Source organism: Palaemon carinicauda, chromosome 12 (genome assembly GCF_036898095.1).
Source record: "Palaemon carinicauda isolate YSFRI2023 chromosome 12, ASM3689809v2, whole genome shotgun sequence".
NCBI lineage: Eukaryota > Metazoa > Arthropoda > Malacostraca > Decapoda > Palaemonidae > Palaemon > Palaemon carinicauda.
This window is the reverse complement of record NC_090736.1, coordinates 54,381,427-54,392,210: the sequence shown is the minus strand read 5'-3', so window position 1 is coordinate 54,392,210 and position 10,784 is coordinate 54,381,427. Positions and strand designations below refer to the sequence as shown.

Below are 10,784 nucleotides of genomic sequence, written 5' to 3'. Positions count from 1 at the left end.
CTGGAATTTAGTGCTCTTTAAAGAGGGCACTTCCTTCGTCCAATTCCTAGAATTGTTATTATCTTTCCCTGCTTCTGGGTTGATGAATGCATGCGAATTTGTCCTCATTTTGTTGGGGTTGGGATGTGCATCATGATTAGTTTCGTTGGCAGGACCGGAAATGTCTTAAATTTCTAGGCATCCTACTCATAAAATGTGTGTCTGTGAGTCTGTTACTTACATATAGAGTTTATACCAGTGGTTTACTCCGCTGGTCTGGAAAAATTCTAAGACCTTTTGTACTCCTGAAAATTATGTGCAGAATAAAGCAGGGCTTATGATGACAATTATTATATAATATTAAGCATAAATAGTTCTTCACCCAAGTGGTTACTGCACTAATTGTCAAGTGGCCACTTTCCTTTTATTAAGGGTAGAAGAGACTCTCTACCTATGGTCAGGAGATCTTCTAGAAGAAGGACACTCCAAAATCAAACCATTGTTCTCTAGTCTTGGGTAGTGCCATAGCCTCTATACCATGGTGTTCCACTGTCTTAGGTTAGAGCTCTTTTGCTTGAGGGTACACTTAGACGTGCTGTTCTGTCTTGTTTCTTTTCCTCTTGTTTTGTTAAGTTGTTATAGTTTATATAGGATATATTTATTTTAAAGTTTTTACTCATTTTAAAATTTTATTTCCGTGTTTCCTTTCCTCACTAAGCTATTATCCTTGTTAGAGCCCCTGGGCTTACAGCTCACTGTTTTTCCAGCTAGGTTAGTAGCTTAGCAAGTAATAATAACAATAATAATAATAATAATAATAATAATAATAATAATAATAATAATAATAAAATGTATATTATACTGTATATATATATATACATATATATATATATATATATATATATATATATATATATATATATATATATATATATATATATATATATATATATACTCTCTCTCTCTCTCTCTCTCTCTCTCTCTCTCTCTCTCTCTCTCTCTCTCTCTCTCTCTCTCTCTCTCTCTCTATATATATATATATATATATATATATATATATATATATATATATATATATATATATATATATATACATATATATATATATATGCTCTATATATACTTATATATAAATATATATAAATATATATATATATATATATATATATATATATATATATATATATATATATAGAGAGAGAGAGAGAGAGAGAGAGAGAGAGAGAGAGAGAGAGAGAGAGAGAGAGAGAGAGAGAGAGAGAGAGAGAGAGAGTATATAGAGTATATACATATATAAATGTACAATAGAGTATATATATATTTATGTATATATATATATATATATATATATATATATATATATATATATAAATATATATATATATATATATATATATATATATATATATATATATATATATATAAAAATATATATAAATATATATATATATATATATATATATATATATATATATATATATATATATATATTTATATATATATATATATATTTATATATATATAAATATATATATATATATATATATATATATATATATATATATATATATATATATATATATATATATATATATATATATATATATATATATATATATATATATGAATCACTAACACTCGTGATTTTAATCAGTTTAATTATGATCCGCAATAGCAATTATTACCAAATGTACCTTGGGAATTCGAACCTGCACATCATTAAATACAAATCCACACACACACACACACACACACACACACACATATATATATATATATATATATATATATATATATATATATATATATATATATATATATATATATATATATATATGTGTGTGTGTGTGTGTGTGTGTGTGTGTGTGTGTGTGTGTGTATGGCATAATAGTATATTCTACTATAGAACTAATAGACATAAGCTAAGATACCGGGAAAAATATTACATTTAAAAAAATCCAGTAGGTAATGCAATACATACATAATTAAGATTAAACAATATTGTTATGCATACTTTCATGAGCACCTTACTCTTCCTACCCCTCGAAGTTTTCAATGAAATTCTTATTTGTGTATTGTAATGTGGAAATTTTATTATTATTATTATTATTATTATTATTATTATTATTATTATTATTATTATTATTATTACAAAGTTAAAATTATTCAGGCCTAAGTTCATTATGAATGCTGTTACGGATGATAATTTTAATGATGCAGTTACCCATCGAATCCGTTTTCTGTTCTCCCGATCATTAAGCCCTGCCCCTAACTGCTCTCCTGTAGGGGGAACAAAATTCACTGTTGGGTTTTGAATCTCATGAGTTGATGGTAAAATTATGTTAGGATTTTAAAAATCTCATCTGTAATGGAGATTTTGTAATATGATGTAATAAGTCCACGCCATTAAGGAAAGCAAAATAAGTTTTTATGGTTATATACACAAACCTTAGAAAAAAAAATTGTCCTAAGCTTTACGAAATTCAGAGTAGGGCCAACTTTCGTTTATCCTACAGACCTGAAAAACAGAATCCATTTAGATGGATAAGTAAGGTAAGGATTATGTAAATTTACAACATTTAATAAGATCTAACTTCTTAAATTTCTTGTTACTAATCTTATATCCTCCATAATGCTGAGAATCCATTACAGTCAAGTCTACCCAATCATATTCAAAATGACACTATAACTCCGATTAGTTCTAAAAGCAGGTTTTCACGGTCGAATGGTTTGTCGAGCTCGGTTCGACCCATCAGGGTTTTAGGTGATGTTCAAACGTGTGAACGGGGTATTTGGTTGTTAAACACGTTTGTCGAACGGTTCGAATAAAGTCTTTTCTCGCTTGACTTTTATGGGCGGAGGTTCATTTTCCATAAACCTTATGTATTAGTGGCTGACTCCACCTCTTCGAACCATTTGACATGCAGGTTCGATAACTGGGTTCGACGAACCGGTCAACAGTGTAAACCCCGCTTAATTGTGTTTCGGAGATGAGGTTCAGCACCATTCAGTTTTGGATGATCTCCCTTGTCGTTTGGGCCTAGTCGAAGAGACACGCTTTTCCTTGTTTTCCCTGCTATTTCTCACATAGTTCATTTAATTTCTGTATTTTTTTCTGAGGCAGCTTTTCCAACAGATTTCATTGATTTTTTTCTCATTCCTTCACCTATATATAGTCATATTAGATATGCAGGTAAAAATATCACCAATTAATGTCTAGACTAAGTGAAATTTAATCGCCTGAAATTATATATGAAAATCAGACTATATATCAGTTTAATGAAAAATCTTTTACAGTATGACCATGAGTCTCGGTATGACAAAAAAACAATATCTAACAGATTTTGTGGATTTGAGAACAAAGGCCTTTGAAGAATTTTGGGAGTTGAATGGCAGGACAGGTTTAGAATTCTAATTAAACTATAAGAGAGATTACTCGAGTGCCATATATGGATGAGATCATGGTGAGGGGTAGATGGAGATGGTTTGGGGACGCTCTTTGCTCTTCCCAAGAGAGATTAGGTCACCTTTGTGGTGAGATTAGTTTACTAAACTTTTACCTGGCTCCAAAAGGCACTAGAAGAGTTGGAGGACCCTAGCCTACATGGCATAGGACTATGGAACGTAAAAGAGAAGATGAATGAAGAGGTATTGATTTAAGAGCTCAGGCTACAGGTAATAGGTTGGCCAGGGCATCAGCCGCCCATTGAGATGCTACCGCGAGAGAGTTTATGGGGTCCTTTGACTGGCCAGACAGTACTACATTGGATCCTTCTCTCTGGTTACGGTTCACTTTCCCTTTGCCTACACATACTCTGAATAGTCTGGCCTATTCTTCACAGATTCTCCTCCGTCCTCATACACCTGACCACATTGAGATTACCAACCAATTCTTCTTTACCAAAGGGGTTAACTACTGAAATGTAATTGTTCAGTGGTTATTTTTCTCTTGATATGGGTAGAAGAGACTCTTTACCTATGGTAAGCAGCTCTTCTAGGATAAGGACACTCCAAAATCAAACCATTGTTATTTAGTCATGGGTAGTGTTATAGCTTCTGTACCATGGTCATCCACTATCTTAGGTAAGAGTTCTCTTGCTTGAGGGTACACTCGGGCACACTATTCTATCTAATTCATCTTCCTCTTGTTTTGTTAAAGTTTTGCATTTTATAGGAAATATTAATTTTGATGTCACTGTTCTTAAAATATTTTGTTTTTCCTTTTTTTTTTTTCCTTTCCTTACTGGATTTTTGTTCCTGTTGGTGCGCTTGGGCTTATAGCATCCTACTTTTCCAACCAGGGTTGTAGCTTAGCAATTGATAATAATAATAATGATGATAGAGACGACTGGCAAAATCTAATCGAGGTATTTTACGTCAATAGGCGTAGGAGATGGTGATGATGAAATAACCAACCATAATTATCCACATTTTATCCTAAAGATCACCTTTAGAAATATAGTAAAAGATCTCGTTACATTTCTGCATATCCATGAAATTTCGCTGCACGCCCCACAAAAATAAAAAAATTAAATAAAAGAAAATTCTTCTTTTACGGAATTTTAATCAATATTAAAAAAAGAAAATAGGAACTTTATATTTAAGCATTTCTTACATGGTAAACTAACCTGTTAGATTGATTTTTATTGACAATTGTATTCCCAAAACGTATTAAAATAATTTCACCAATAACACAATTGACCAAATTGCCTCAAACCTCATTCTCAGTAGCCTATCTAAACTCTTTATTACTGCATATTATTTTTTTTAGTTAACATTATCAACCATATTAGCACAACTTTTGATTGATATCTCATTCTAAATCTATTATGGTAGTTATTCCAAAATTAGTCTGAATACTTAGATAATAGAATTTGCATAATCATTATCTGTATTTTTTCACATTTAAAGAAGTATGCACATATCTTTGTTTACTTTTATTACAATATGAGTCTGGTTACATGATGGCAAGATATCAAGAGCTTTTCTCTTTAGTTAGGGTTGTGCACTTGTTGCCTGCCCATCGCAGTTATGTTGGCAATCTCCACTGCATCCGGACTTACAACAGCCGTTTACTTCTTGCCTGACCTGTGGGAATATGAAACATGTATTGATCTATTAATCAACAAAGGAAAATTAACGAAAGGGAGGTAATATAACAAAAAGAGAATTGATAGATAAGTAATAGATGTGTAAGTAAATAGGTAAAGGGAAACACAAATAATTCTTATTATTACTATCAAAGGTACAACCCTAGTTGGAAAAGCAAGGGCTCCAATAAGGAAATATAGCCCTGTTAGGAAAGGAAACGAAGAAATAAATAAACGATACAAGAAGTAATGAGAAATTAAAATAAAATCATTTAAATATTTAAGAAAAAACATTAACAACATTAAAACATTAAAAAAGACTTATGTCAGTCTGTTCAACATAAAAACATTTGCTGTAAGTTCAAACTTTTGAAGTTTTACTGATTTAACTATCTGATTAGGAAGATCATTCCACAACTTGGTCACATCTAAGAATAAAACTTCTAGAATACTGTGTAGTATTGAGCCTCGTGATAGAGAAGGCTTGACTATTAGAATTAACTGCATTTAAAAGATAAATGAATAGAAAGTAAAAGATAAAATTTGCATAATTGATTTCATGCTTCCAATTAAAAATACATGTGTAATCGGAAAATAATTGTATTGAGAAATAAAAAAAGAACGAAGTTAGGCAGCAATTCTGGTCATTCAAAAATTGCAAATACTGTTGATTATTTTTATTTTCTTTTATTGATTTTTGGTGAAAAAAAATTCTGTAATATAAATACTCCTAAGTTAACGCACTTAAATGACGGAAAATGTGTTAAGGCTATACTGAAAAAAAAATGAGATTAAAAAAATTAAAAGATATATAAAAATTCGAAATAAATAATGTCCTTTTAATTAACGTTTATAAAATTACGTTTTCTTCCTTGTAATTGCTTTACCATTACGTTATAATATTTCTTCCATTTTTTTTTTAATCACTTTTATAAGTCTTTAACATATCCCTAAGAAACATTGTCACAGTGAAGAGATTTCCACAAAAATAGAAACATAACTAAGACATTGCAAATGCGAATTAGATCGTTCCATTTCCTTTGAAAAAAAAAAAAAAATGCGTGAGAGGATTTTGTTTCTCGATCAAAGACAAACTGTTTGCGCAACAGAGGAAGAATTATTAACACCACCAAGAAAGGTATATTCGACGATTTTTCGTGTGTCTGCATTTTTCTCAATGCTTACATAACGTACTCCTTGTTCCTCGGACTCAACTGACCTGAATGACAATATCTTGACCATCACCAATTCCTGCAAGCGAATCGTCGCCGGAGATTTCCCTTTTCACAAGATTCTGGAGAACAAAGTTATATGATAAGAAAATAATGGTTTTAAAGGTTTACAGTATTCTAATACTGAGTAAATCTTGATGGGTATAATCATCTTTATTCAGTGTTGATGTTATATTGCATCACTCGAAAATAAGTGGATGGTATTTTGGTCGGTTGATAATTGATAAGCACATTCACAAAGACCTATTAACGTGTTCTACTGTTTTTTTAAGCATATGCGCTTATGTATATGAATTTATTTTTACATTGATCTGGTTTTGAACGATGTTCTTTTTTTCTTTTTTTTACTACAGTTAACCAAAAAAGTAACCTTGGACTACTCAATATGAAAGTACTCTGAACCTTTTGAGTAACATCGGTCTCTTTAAACCGACCTCTATTCCCAGTCTCTCTGAAACATTTGGTATTAAATTTCCTTTGTGAACTGTTACCAAGAAATCATATCCGTGACACCCACCCCTTTTTATCTTACTTGGTTACTTGTTTTTGGCTCTTATTTTTGTAGCATTATTTTCTTCAACGATTTTGTTTTGTTAGATTCAAAGCTTCAGTATCCTCCAGGGCCTACAGATAGGTCTTTGACAATTGTCCCCATGCGGTCAATGATTTTTACATTGTTTTAAAACATGGATAAGTATGATTTTCTCTGTAATGGTCCTCTTTTATATGTATAACTCTAAAGGCTATATTTTTCTATTGTTATTTCTGAAGTATTACATAAACTACCAAAACAGATTTCATTATATATACGAGTCATCTTTCCATCTCCTTAGTTAGAAGTATAGTTCGCAAATGTTGACCTTCTGTGTCCTCGCTTATTTGTTGTTTACAGAAAGTCCGAATGTGATATGCCACTATTCTTTTCTAACCTCATTGTTGTTCCATGTATACCCCAATATCATGCAGTTTGGAAAGTCTCAAATGTTTAATTTTTTCAATAATTTATCAATACCTTTCATGCGCTAGTAGTTTCTTGGACTTGTCTCGCAACTTACTCTCTAATGTTGCCTTGATGAAACCCTCCCTCATATCAGTCCCACAATGATGACAACCCGGATACCAATTCTTGATAGGCCCTTGACTCTAATAATTAACATTGAATGCTAATTTCTCATTCATGCAACCACTCTTCATTTATTTTGACAGTAAGTGCCATTTCTCCTCACCAAATAATAATGTTTTTCTGTTATTGTATCATTATTCTTTATATTTGTAATCAAATGAACGAGATTCATATTGTAACTTGATCATACGTAATGAAATCAAAGAATTTATTCATAATCCTCGTAAAAGGTATACACAATAAATTGGCATTGGCACAAAGCATAAAAAGGTTTAGATATCTACGAATAAGTAATCCATAGAAAGAAAACAACGCTATACTCACGTGATGGCTACCATAAGGAAGTGCCTGAAATGTAAAAATGCATGTATTATTGAAATTGAAAGAAAAAAAGATGTAAGATATAATAATTATATATTTTCATTTGGGAAATATTAATTTCAACGAAAACAATAAATATGCAGTATATAATATTCAATGTCAATAGATACTTTTAAGCTGAAATTGTATAGTATCGTTTAGGGTAAAATATCAACTTGTAAATCTGACATCCTTAATGTCAACTAAATTATTAGAAATTCAAACTTGCAATGATAGATAAGCACATCGCAAGTAGCATATACGTATTCTCCTCTAACTATCAGCCATTTATCTAATTGATCCAGGTATCCTGTGTTGCCATTTCCTGAAGAAATTCAAACCATCACTGAATTGGTGCATGACAAGTTAAACAAGAGGCATAGCCTACTTGGGCTTTCTAAGGAATACACACCCGGCTTTATTTCCCGTCTGGTACCCACACAATGCAGATGAGAAAGAACTCGGTGGTTATGGAGTTATTAGTTTTATGGGCTTCGAAATTTAATAAGGATCAACCAACGGTTTTTTAAAGGTGAACGTCAAAATTACTGGTAACATTCATGCGTCGTTTAATGGGCTTCTCTTTTTTTTGTCACTGATAAGCAGCTTAATGATATGAAATAATAGACTTGCATGCTGGCATACTTTTAATGGCTCTAAAAGTACCAAGGAAGTTTGTTTGTAAGGATGTAAATATGATTTACCTGGATGACAACAACAATCATGCAGGAAAGAATAAGAAGTTTCATTTTATGGGCTTCGTTCTTTTGGGTGGAAGATCTGGAAAAGATAAGCAGATGTCAGATAGTATAGCAAATGCAAAATAAATTTGAGGTTCAGTTCTCTTGTCAAACAACATTCTAAATGTAGAAAACAATCCAGAAACAAAATTTTAAAGGTAAAAGACTGTCCTCAAAAACATTTTGAAAGTAGAAGACTATCCACACACAATGTTTTAAAGTTGGAACACTATCCACTGACAAAATTTCAAAGATATCCACAAAAGATTTTTAAAGGTCGAACACTATCCGCAAACAACACTTTGAAGGTAAAAGACTATCTGCAAACAACTATTTAAAGGATCAGTATCCACAAACAACATATTAAAGGCTGAATACTATCCACAAACAACATTTTAAAGTAAGAATACTATCCGCTAACAACATTTTAAAGGTTGAAGACTATTCACAAACTACATTTTAAAGGTTGAAGACTATCTGCAAAAAACATTCTAAAGGTCGAGGATTATTCACAAACAACATTTTAAAGTTATATCACTATCCACAAACAACATTTTAAAGGTGTAACACTATCCACAAGCAAAATTTTAAAGGTAAAAGACTCGAAAACGAATATTTTAAAGGTCGAACACAATTCACAAACATTTTAAAGGTGGAAGTCAATCCACGAACAACCTTTTAAAGGACGAAGACTATTCACAAACAAAATTCTAAAGGTAAAATACCATCCACAAACATTTTAAAGGTCGAAGACTACCCCCAAACAACATTTTAAAGGTTGAAAACTATCCACAAACATAATTCTAAAGGTCGAAGACTATCCACAAACAACATTTTAAAGGTGTAGGACTATATATAAACAACATTTTAAAGCTCAAAGACTATCCACAAACAGCATTTTAATGGTAGAAGGCTATCCGCAAACAACATTTTAAAGGTAGAATATTATCCATAAAAAGCATAATAAAGATAGAAGACATACGCAAACAGCATTTTAAAGGTAGAATATTATCCACAAACAACATTTTAAAGGTAGAAGACTATTCAAAAACAACATTTTAAAGATACGAGACAATCCACAAAAAAACATTTTAAAAATAAAAAACTATCCACAAAAAGAATTTTAAAAGTATAAGACAAGCCCCAAGCAACGTTTTAAAAGTAGACTTTCCTCAAACAAAATTTTCAAGGTTGAAGACTATACCCCAAAAAACATTAAAAAGGTATAAGTCTCCCTAAACAACATTTTAAAGGTAGAAAATTGTCCCCAAACAACATTGAAAAGGCAGATGACAGCCGTCAAACATTTTAATGAGAGGTGACTGTCCACAAACAACATTATAAAATTTTCAAGGTAGAAGGCTCTCTCACAAAAAATTTTAAAGGTAGAACACAGTCCTTAACAACTTTTTGAAGGCATATGACTGTCCGCAAACAACATTTTATAGGTAGAAGACTGTACCCAAATAGCAATTCAAAAGCAAATGACTGTCCCCAAACTACATTTTAAAGACAGAGGGCTGTCCCCAAACAAAATTTTAAAGGTAAAAGAATATCCTCAAACATCTTTTTAAAGGTAAGAAAGGTAAAAGACTATCCCCAAACAATATGTTTATGGTAGAAGAAGATCTCCAACCAAAATTCTTAAGACAGGTGACTGTCAACAAACAACATACTAAAGGCAGATAACCATCCCATAACTTTTTTAAAGGTAGAAGACTGTTCCCAAAACAAGATTTTAGAGGTATAAGACTGTCCCTAAATAAAATTTTGAGGTAGAAAACTGTCCCCAAACAACATCTTAAATGTAAAAGACTGCATCCAACCAACATTTGCATGGTAAAAAACTGCCCTCAAACTACATTTTAAAGGTAGAAGGTTGTCCCTAAACACCATTTAGAAGGTATTTTACTGTTAAAAAACAACATTTTGAAGGTAGAAGACTGTCCTTAAACAACCTTTTAAAGGTAGAAGACTGTCCTTAAACAACATTTTAAAGGTTGAAGACTGTCCCTAAGCAACCTTTTAAAGGTAGATGAGTGTCCTTAAATATTCTAAAGGTAAAAGACTGTTCCTAAACAACATTTTAAAGGTAAAAGACTGTTCCCAAACAACATTTTAAAGGTAGAGGACTGTCCTTAAACAATATTTTAAAGGTAGAAGACTCCCTAAACAACATTTTAAATGTAGAAGAATGTCCCCAAACAACATTTTTAAGGTAAAAGACTGCATCCAAAAAACATTTGAAAGGTAGAAGACT

At 31.3% G+C, this 10,784-nt stretch overlaps 1 long non-coding RNA gene across 1 annotated transcript; it reads right to left on the bottom strand.

The window, feature by feature from the left end:
* Positions 1–4,781: 4,781 nt before the first annotated feature.
* On the bottom strand, positions 4,782–8,708 carry LOC137650550 (uncharacterized). The gene is made up of 4 exons (XR_011045985.1): positions 8,489–8,708; positions 7,749–7,772; positions 6,289–6,363; positions 4,782–5,067 (listed from the first exon to the last, which is right to left on the bottom strand). It is a non-coding gene; the product is annotated as an uncharacterized lncRNA (long non-coding RNA).
* Positions 8,709–10,784: the final 2,076 nt, after the last annotated feature.